Consider the following 10784-nt stretch of genomic DNA (forward strand, 5'->3'; position numbering starts at 1 on the left):
CTCAGATATTTACGATTAATGATTCGGATATTTATCCGAAATTTACGATTAGCGATTCGGATATTTATCGGATATTTACGATTTGGATATTTATCGGATATTTACGATTTGGATATTTATCGGAAATTTACGATGTGCGATTCGGATATTTATTGGACATTTACGATTTGGATATTTATCGGACATTTGTGATATGCGATTCGGATATTTACGATGATTTTCGAAGGCATGCGATACCCGACAACTCTTTTCTTTCTCTTCTTGATGCTCGCCGAGGAAAACAAACAAACTCCAGTTCTGCCTCGCAAACCCCCCGCCGGCGGTGTTGTCAAGGCAGCTTGACAGGTCTCCGCGGGATGCGATTTTTAATTGCCCCTGTTTTGACACTTGTATTGTGCTCCGCGGCGGAGGCCCAGGCTTTTGGGGTTGAGTCAGCTTCGAAAGGCTCGTTTTTCCGAGACGACAAGTGTCACGCCGCCTCTGATCCTCCCGATCTCCCCTCCGGCGATGCTTCAGGGTGAGTTTGAAGGGCGCTGGGCCGCTAAACCACCTCCCCGCCCTCCTGCCAGAAAGTTTCAGTGAGACCTGACGAGACTGGAAGCGTCCTTTTCGCGGATCCGAGTTCGGGAAGACGCTCCGTCCGCACATATGTGTCGTTCCTCCGAATCATGTCTGGCTTGGCATGACCTGACTTGACCACTCGCTAGAAGATTGGTCCAAAGGTCTCCCGACAGATGACCATCCAGACTCTGTTTACAGAATCCCGGAAGACACCCCAGAGTCCACCCAGTCCATACCCCACTTGCCAGGCAGGAAGACACAAATCGATCTCTCCCGACAGATGGCCATCCAGACTCTGTTTACAGAATCCCGGAAGACACCCCAGAGTCCACCCAGTCCATACCCCACTTGCCAGGCAGGAAGACACAAATCGATCCCTCCCGACAGATGGCCATCCAGACTCTGTTTACAGAATCCCGGAAGACACCCCAGAGTCCACCCAGTCCATACCCCACTTGCCAGGCAGGAAGACACAAATCGATCCCTCCCGACAGATGGCCATCCAGACTCTGTTTACAGAATCCCGGAAGACACCCCAGAGTCCACCCAGTCCATACCCCACTTGCCAGGCAGGAAGACACAAATCGATCCCTCCCGACAGATGGGCATCCAGAGACTCTTTATAGTATCCTAGAGTTGGAAGAGACCCCAAGGACCATCCAGTCCATACCCCCCTTGACAGGCGGGAAGGCACAAATCGATCCCTCCTGACAGATTACCATCTGGACTCTGTTTATAGTGTCCTGGAAGACACCCCAGACACAAATTGATTCCTCCCAACAGATGGCCATCCAGATTCACTTTATAGTATCCTAGAGTTGGAAGAGACCCCAAGGACCATCCAGTCCATACCCCCCTTGACAGGCAGGAAGACACAAATCGATCCCTCCTGACAGACGTCCATCCAGACTCTGTTTATAGAATCCTGGACTTGGAAGAGACCCCTAAGGGCCATCCAGTCGAAACTCCCCTTGCCAGGCGGGAAGACACAAGTCGATCCCTCCCAACAGATGACCATCCGGACTCTGTTTATAGTATCCTGGAAGACACCCCAGAGTCCATCCAGTCCATACCCCATTTGCCTGGCAGGAAGACACAAATCGATCCCTCCCGACAGACTGTTTATATAATCCTAGAGTTCAGAGAGACCCTAAGGATCATCCCATCCAAATCCCTTCCACCAGAAAGGAAGACACAGATCAATCCCTCCCGACAGATGGCCATCTAGACTCTGTTTATAGCATCCTATGGCCATCCAGACTCTCTTTATAGAATCCGAGAGTCAGTCGAGCCGCACCAGTCTGCGCAGACGATCGGCCCAGGGATGGGTTGCTAAGCAACGGGATGAAACTTTGGGCTGCCTTTTTTTTTTTTAATGGTCTTTTGCCTGACCGAAGTCATAATCAAAATATCATTTGATCTCTCGAACGGGCGTTCGGGGTGCGATGTGGTTATGCAACAGGCATTATTTTTGTCGACGAGAAAGAGAGGCAGATGCCGTTTGTTTGAGTTGCCGTTTGTTTTGGTGCATATATATATATATATTAGACATGTCCAAAAAATCGTTTTGAATTGTATATCGGAATTATTTCGGATTGTTCTCGCTTTTTGATACGCATTCTGAGACATTGTCTCACAGCGCAACCAGCAATGTCATTTGAACCATTGTTGGCCCATTCTCTAATTGTCTCTTAATGTTTCGTTAATTCCCCCCCCCCATAAAAATTTTTAAAATATTTTTTTTTAAATATTTTTTTAAAAAATTGTTTCTGCAACCTACCTTGAATGGGAGCAAAGGTAGCTCTTGCGTTGTGTTAATGAGGTCCTTTGGGACCGTCAATGTCGTACCGATATCACTTACGCACAAGGGCAGAAATGAAGCTCACTTACAGCTCGGAAAAACCCGGAATGGATTCACCACCCCACTGACCCGGGAGGCATCAATTACTGAGCGGCTTTGATGATGGAAGCCTAGGGCTGGAGGGACGTAACAACAACAACAACAACATAGGTATATAAACACTGACCCAGGAGCCATCACAACAACAACAACAACAACAACACAGGTATATATACATTGACCTGGGAGCCTACAATTGCTGGGAGGTCTTTATGATTGAATCCTAGGGCTGGAGAGACGTAACAACAACAACAACAACAACATAGGTATATATACATTGACCCAGGAGCCATGACAACAACAACAACAACAAGTATATATACACTGACCTGGGAGCAATCACAACATCAACAACAAAAACAACAACATAGGTATATATACACTGACCCAGGAGCCATGACAACAACAACAACAAGTATATATACACTGACCTGGGAGCGATCACAACATCAACAACAAAAACAACAACATAGGTATATATACACTGACCTGGGAGCCATAACAACAACAACAACAGCAGCAATAATACAGGTATATATACACTGACCCAGGAGCCATCACAACAACAACAACAACAACAACAACACAGGTATATATACACTGACCTGGGAGCCATCACAACAACAACAACAACAATACAGGTATATATACACTGACCTGGGAGCATCACAACAACAACAACAACAACAATATAGGTATATATACGCTGACCTGGGAGCCATGACAACAACAACAACAACAACAAGTATATATACACTGACCTGGGAGCGATCACAACATCAACAACAAAAACAACAACATAGGTATATATACACTGACCTGGGAGCCATCACAACAACAACAATAACAACAACACAGGTATATATACACTGACCCAGGAGTCATCACAACAACAACAACAATAATACAGGTATATATACACTGACCTGGGAGCCATCACAACAACAACAACAATAATACAGGTATATATACACTGACCTGGGAGCATCACAACAACAACAACAACAACAATATAGGTATATATACACTGACCCGGGAGCCATCACAACAAAAACAACAACAATACAGGTATATATAAACCGACCTGGGAGCCATCACAACAAAAACAACAACAATACAGGTATATATACACTGACCTGGGAGCATCACAACAACAACAACAACAACACAGGTATATATACACTGACCTGGGAGTCATCACATCAATAACAACAACATAGGTATATAAACACTGACCTGGTAGCATCACAACAACATCAACAATACAGGTATATATACACTGACCAAGGAGAAATAACAACAACAACACAGGTATATATACACTGACCCAGGAGCCATCACAACAACAACATAGGTATATATACACTGACCCGGAAGCCATCACAACAACAACAACATAGGTATATATACACTGACCCGGGAGCCATCACAACAACAACATAGGTATATATACACTGACCCGGAAGCCATCACAACAACAACAACATAGGTATATATACACTGACCCGGGAGCCATCACAACAACAACAACACAGGTATATATACACTGACCCGGAAGCCATCACAACAACAACAACATAGGTATATATACACTGACCCGGGAGCCATCACAACAACAACACAGGTATATATACACTGGGAGTCATCACAACAGCAACATAGGTATATATACACTGACCCGGGAGCCATCACAACAACAACAACACAGGTATATATACACTGGAAGTCATCACAACAACACAGATATATATACACTGACCAAGGAGAAATAACAACAACAACACAGGTATATATACACTGACCCGGGAGCCATCACAACAACAACATAGGTATATATACACTGACCCGGGAGCCATCACAACAACAACATAGGTATATATACACTGACCCGGAAGCCATCACAACAACAACATAGGTATATATACACTGACCCGGGAGCCATCACAACAACAACATAGGTATATATACACTGACCCGGAAGCCATCACAACAACAACAACATAGGTATATATACACTGACCCGGGAGCCATCACAACAACAACATAGGTATATATACACTGACCCGGGAGCCATCACAACAACAACATAGGTATATATACACTGACCCGGAAGCCATCACAACAACAACAACACAGGTATATATACACTGACCCGGGAGCCATCACAACAACAACATAGGTATATATACACTGACCCGGGAGCCATCACAACAACAACAACACAGGTATATATACACTGACCCGGAAGCCATCACAACAACAACAACATAGGTATATATACACTGACCCGGAAGCCATCACAACAACAACAACACAGGTATATATACACTGACCCGGAAGCCATCACAACAACAACATAGGTATATATACACTGACCCGGAAGCCATCACAACAACAACAACATAGGTATATATACACTGACCCGGGAGCCATCACAACAACAACATAGGTATATATACACTGACCCGGGAGCCATCACAACAACAACATAGGTATATATACACTGACCCGGAAGCCCTCACAACAACAACAACATAGGTATATATACACTGACCCGGGAGCCATCACAACAACAACACAGGTATATATACACTGGGAGTCATCACAACAGCAACATAGGTATATATACACTGACCCGGGAGCCATCACAACAACAACAACACAGGTATATATACACTGGAAGTCATCACAACAACACAGATATATATACACTGACCAAGGAGAAATAACAACAACAACACAGGTATATATACACTGACCCAGGAGCAATAACAACAACAACACAGGTATATATACACTGGGAGTCATAACAGCAATAACACAGGTATATATATATATATATATACTGACCCGGAAGCCATCACAACAACAACACAGGTATATATACACTGACCCGGGAGCTATCACAACAACAACACAGGTATATATACACTGACCCGGAAGCCATCACAACAACAACATAGGTATATATACACTGACCCGGGAGCCATCACAACAACAACACAGGTATATATACACTGGGAGTCATCACAACAGCAACATAGGTATATATACACTGACCCGGGAGCCATCACAACAACAACAACACAGGTATATATACAATGGAAGCCATCACAACAACACAGGTATATATACACTGACCCAGGAGCAATAACAACAACAACACAGGTATATATACACTGACCCAGGAGCAATAACAACAACAACACAGGTATATATACACTGGGAGTCATAACAGCAATAACACAGGTATATATATATATATATATATACTGACCCGGAAGCCATCACAACAACAACACAGGTATATATACACTGACCCGGAAGCCATCACAACAACAACATAGGTATATATACACTGACCCGGAAGCCATCACAACAACAACAACATAGGTATATATACACTGACCCGGGAGCCATCACAACAACAACATAGGTATATATACACTGACCCGGGAGCCATCACAACAACAACACAGGTATATATACACTGACCCGGGAGCCATCACAACAACAACATAGGTATATATACACTGACCCGGGAGCCATCACAACAACAACATAGGTATATATACACTGACCCGGAAGCCATCACAACAACAACAACATAGGTATATATACACTGACCCGGAAGCCATCACAACAACAACACAGGTATATATACACTGGGAGTCATCACAACAACAACACAGGTATATATACACTGACCAAGGAGAAATAACAACAACAACACAGGTATATATACACTGACCCAGGAGCAATAACAACAACAACACAGGTGTATATACACTGGGAGTCATAACAGCAATAACACAGGTATATATATACTGACCCGGAAGCCATCACAACAACAACACAGGTATATATACACTGACCCGGGAGCTATCACAACAACATAAACAACAACAACAACACTGCCCCACCCGACCTCATAAATATTAGAAAGTTCATGGAGTAATAGAGCTATGGAATCTTAGAATCCTAGAATTGGGAGAGACTGGATGGACTGGGTGGCCATCTGTCGGGTGGGATCGGATTGTGCCTTTTTGCCTGGCTGACGGGGACTGGATTGGGTGGCCTTTTGGATCTCTTCCAAGTCTATGAGAGTCTCTAGAACGGACTGTCCAAATATTTGCGGCTCAGGGACTACAAAATCTCTGGGCTTATTATTCTTACATTCCCCAAACCCGAGGAATTGACACAGATCGAAGATCAAGGCACTGGCTGTCATATCTTTTTCGCCCACGGGAAGCCGGAGAAGGGAGAAAGTCAACATCGCAGAGGCTACCGAAGCTCAGACTGTACATCTTTGTCATGTCAGGTTGAGGATAATGAAGTATCCAGGGGCGGGGGTGGGAGAGACGAGTGCGAAACCACACGGGAGAGGCCGTTAACGTCGGGTTCGGGTTGTCGTCGAAGGCTGTTGTTTCCACTATGATTTACTGTGGTGACCCCCAACCATAAAATTATTTCCGTTGCGACTCCATAACTGTCATTTTCCCACCGTTATGAATCGTAAATATCCGATAAATATCCGAATCGCGAATCGTAAGTATCGGAAAAATATCCGAATCGTGAATCGTAAGTATCGGAAAAATATCCGAATCGCGAATCGTAAGTATCGGAAAAATATCCGAATCGTGAATCGTAAGTATCGGATAAATATCCGAATCGCGAATCGTAAGTATCGGATAAATATCCGAATCGCGAATCGTAAGTGTCGGAAAAATATCTGAATCGCAAATCGTAAATATCCGATAAATATCCGAATTGCAAATCGTAAATATTCGAATAGCGAATCGTAAGTATCCAATAAATATCCGAATCGTAAATATCCGATAAATATCCGAATTGCAAATATCCGATAAATATTCAAATAGCAAATCGTAAATATTTGATAAATATCCGAATCGCAAATCATGAATACCCGATAAATGCCCAAATTGCAAATCGTAAGAATCCGATAAATATCTAAATCGCGAATCGTAAATATCCGATAAATATCCGAATTGCAAATCATAAGAATCCGATAAATATCAAAATTGCAAATTGTAAATATCCGATAAATATCCAAATTGCAAATCATGAATATCCGATAAATATCTGAATTGCGAATCTTAAATATCTGATCAATATCCGAATTGTAAGAATCCAATAAATATGTGAATCGCACATCGTAAATATCTGATAAATATCCGAATTGCAAATAGTAAATATCTGATAAAGATCTGAATCACAAATTGTAAATATCCGATAAATATCTGCATCGCAAATCTTAAATATTCGATCAATATCCGAATCGTAAGAATCTGATAAATATCCGATTTGCAAATTGTAAATACCCGATAAATATCTGAATTGAGAATAGTAAATATCTGATAAAGATCTGAATCATAAATCGTAAATATCTGATAAATATCCGAATCGCGAATCATAAATATCCGATAAATATCCGAATCGCAAATCGTAAATATCCGATCAATATCTGAATTGTAAATATCTGATAAATATCCGAATTGCAAATTGTAAATATCTGATAAATAACCGAATCGCGAATCGTAAATATCCGATAAGTATCCAAATTGTAAATATCTGATAAATATCCGAATCGCGAATTGTAAATATCGGATAAATATCTGAATCGAAAATCGTAAATATCGGATAAATATCCAAATCGCAAATCGTAAATATCCGATAAATATCCGAATCGTAAATATCGGATACAAATCCGAATGGCAAATCGTAAATATCGGATAAATATCCTAATTGCAAATCGTACATATCGGATAAATATCCGAATCGAAAATCGTAAATATCCGATAAAGATCCGAATCACTGCTTGGAACGCGATGAGCCTTGCGGTCAAATTTGGTGCGATTGGGCCCAGTGGTTTTGTTGTCAATTCGGTCCTAATTACACACATTACATTTTTATATAGATAGATATATGATAGGCCTCTAATTTGACTTGGCCACCGCTCCTGGTTTCAGTCCGAACTGCAAAGGATCAGTCGCAGAAAAGAGCAGCTCGTGGATCTGTTTGGCTGCTTCTTCGTTTTGTTTTATCCTTTTTCTCCGCTTTTTTTCTCTCTCCGTATTGCTTTTGTTCCTTCCCTCCCGGCTGAGCAGCTGTTTTGAAAGAACTGGCTCGGGAGTCCCGCTGCGGGCCCTGCGAGGCAGACGCGAGTTAATTGAATCCGGCGATTCCTCCCGGCGCTGTCAGACACGGGGTGCAATGCCGCTTGATTGACACCCGCTGGGCCGGCGACCTGCTCCCAGCCCTCAGCCCCAAAGGGACCAAACCTCAAGAGGGTTCGGGTCGAGGCGGTGGCCACCTGTCGGGAGGGATCGGATTGTGTCCTCCTGCCCGTTAGAAGGCAGAATGGGACTCGACTAGATGGACATCTGTTGGGACATATTAACTGGTGTCTTTCTCTGATGGTTATCTGTCGGGAGGGATTGGATGATGTCTTCCTGCCTGGTAGAATGGGACTCGACTGAATGACCATCTGTCGGGAAGGAATGGATGGTGTCCTCCCGTCCATGAGAATGGGTTTGGACTGGGTGGTTATCTGTCAGGAGGGATCGGATGATATCTTCCCATCTGGTAGAACGGGACTCAACTGGATGACCATCTGTTGGGAGGTATAAACTGGTGTCTTTCTCTGGTGCTTATCTGTCAGGAGGGATCAGATATCTTCCTACCTCGTAGAATGGGACTCGACTGGATGACCATCTGTCGGGAGGTATTGGATAGTGTCCTCCTGTCCATGAGAATGGGTTTGGACTGGATGGTTATCTGTCGGGAGGGATTGGATGATATCTTCCCGCCTGGTAGAACGGGACTCGACTGGATGACCATCTGTCGGGAGGTATTGGATGGCATCTTTCTGACTGGCAGAATGGGCTTGAACTGGATGGCTATCTGTCGGGAGGGATCGGATAGTGTCTTCCCACCTGGAAGAATGGGACTTGACTGGATGACCATCTGTCGGGAGGGATCAGATAGTGTCTTCCCGCCTGGAAGAATGGGCTTGGACTGGATGGTTCTCTGTCGAGAGGGATCGGATGAGGTCTTCAGTAAAGAGACAGTACAGGAATACCTGGCTAATCTAAACGAATGCCGGATAAGGATGCAGAAGATGCAATTGGGGAAATACAGTCCAGGCCACCCTTTCCAGTGAAGGAAGACACAATCCGACCCCTCCCGACAGATAGCCAAACCAGTCTTCAGACCTTTAGGAGAGTCAAAGCCCTGCTGAGAAGTAACCGCAGCCACAGCAGGTGGCCTCTAAATGCGAGTAAACACTTGAAATGCCACAAATGTTGTTCGACAGAGAGATCAAACTCTTCGGCAAATATTTCAGAAGATCTGTGATGTTGTTTGTCTGGGCTTCTCTCAAGCGTTCCCACATGTGTGCACGGTCCAATCTTTTTTGCCTGGGCTTCTCTCAAGCGGTCCCACATGTGTGCACGGTCCAATCTTTTTTGCCTGGGCTTCTCTCAAGCGGTCCCACATGTGTGCACGGTCCAATCTTTTTTGTCTGGGCTTCTCTCAAGCGGTCCCACATGTGTGCACGATCCAATCTTTTTTGCCTGGGCTTCTCTCAAGCGGTCCCACATGTGTGCACAGTCCAATCTTTTTGCCTGGGCTTCTCTCAAGCGGTCCCACATGTGTGCACAGTCCAACCTTTTTGTCTGGGCTTCTCTCAAGCGTTCCCACATGTGTGCACGGTCCAATCTTTTTTGCCTGGGCTTCTCTCAAGTGGTCCCACATGTGTGCACGGTCCAATCTTTTTTGCCTGGGCTTCTCTCAAGCGGTCCCACATGTGTGCACGGTCCAATCTTTTTTGTCTGGGCTTCTCTCAAGCGGTCCCACATGTGTGCACGATCCAATCTTTTTTGCCTGGGCTTCTCTCAAGCGGTCCCACATGTGTGCACGATCCAATCTTTTTTGTCTGGGCTTCTCTCAAGCGGTCCCACATGTGTGCACGATCCAATCTTTTTTGCCTGGGCTTCTCTCAAGCGGTCCCACATGTGTGCACGGTCCAATCTTTTTTGCCTGGGCTTCTCTCAAGCGGTCCCACATGTGTGCACGGTCCAATCTTTTTTGCCTGGGCTTCTCTCAAGCGGTCCCACATGTGTGCACGGTCCAATCTTTTTTGTCTGGGCTTCTCTCAAGCGGTCCCACATGTGTGCACGATCCAATCTTTTTTGCCTGGGCTTCTCTCAAGCGGTCCCACATGTGTGCACTGTCCAACCTTTTTTGCCTGGGCTTCTCTCAAGCGTTCCCACATGTGTGCACAGTCCAATCTTTTTTGCCT

This window comes from Anolis carolinensis, unplaced genomic scaffold (genome assembly GCF_035594765.1).
Source record: "Anolis carolinensis isolate JA03-04 unplaced genomic scaffold, rAnoCar3.1.pri scaffold_7, whole genome shotgun sequence".
NCBI classification, from domain to species: Eukaryota; Metazoa; Chordata; class Lepidosauria; order Squamata; family Dactyloidae; genus Anolis; species Anolis carolinensis.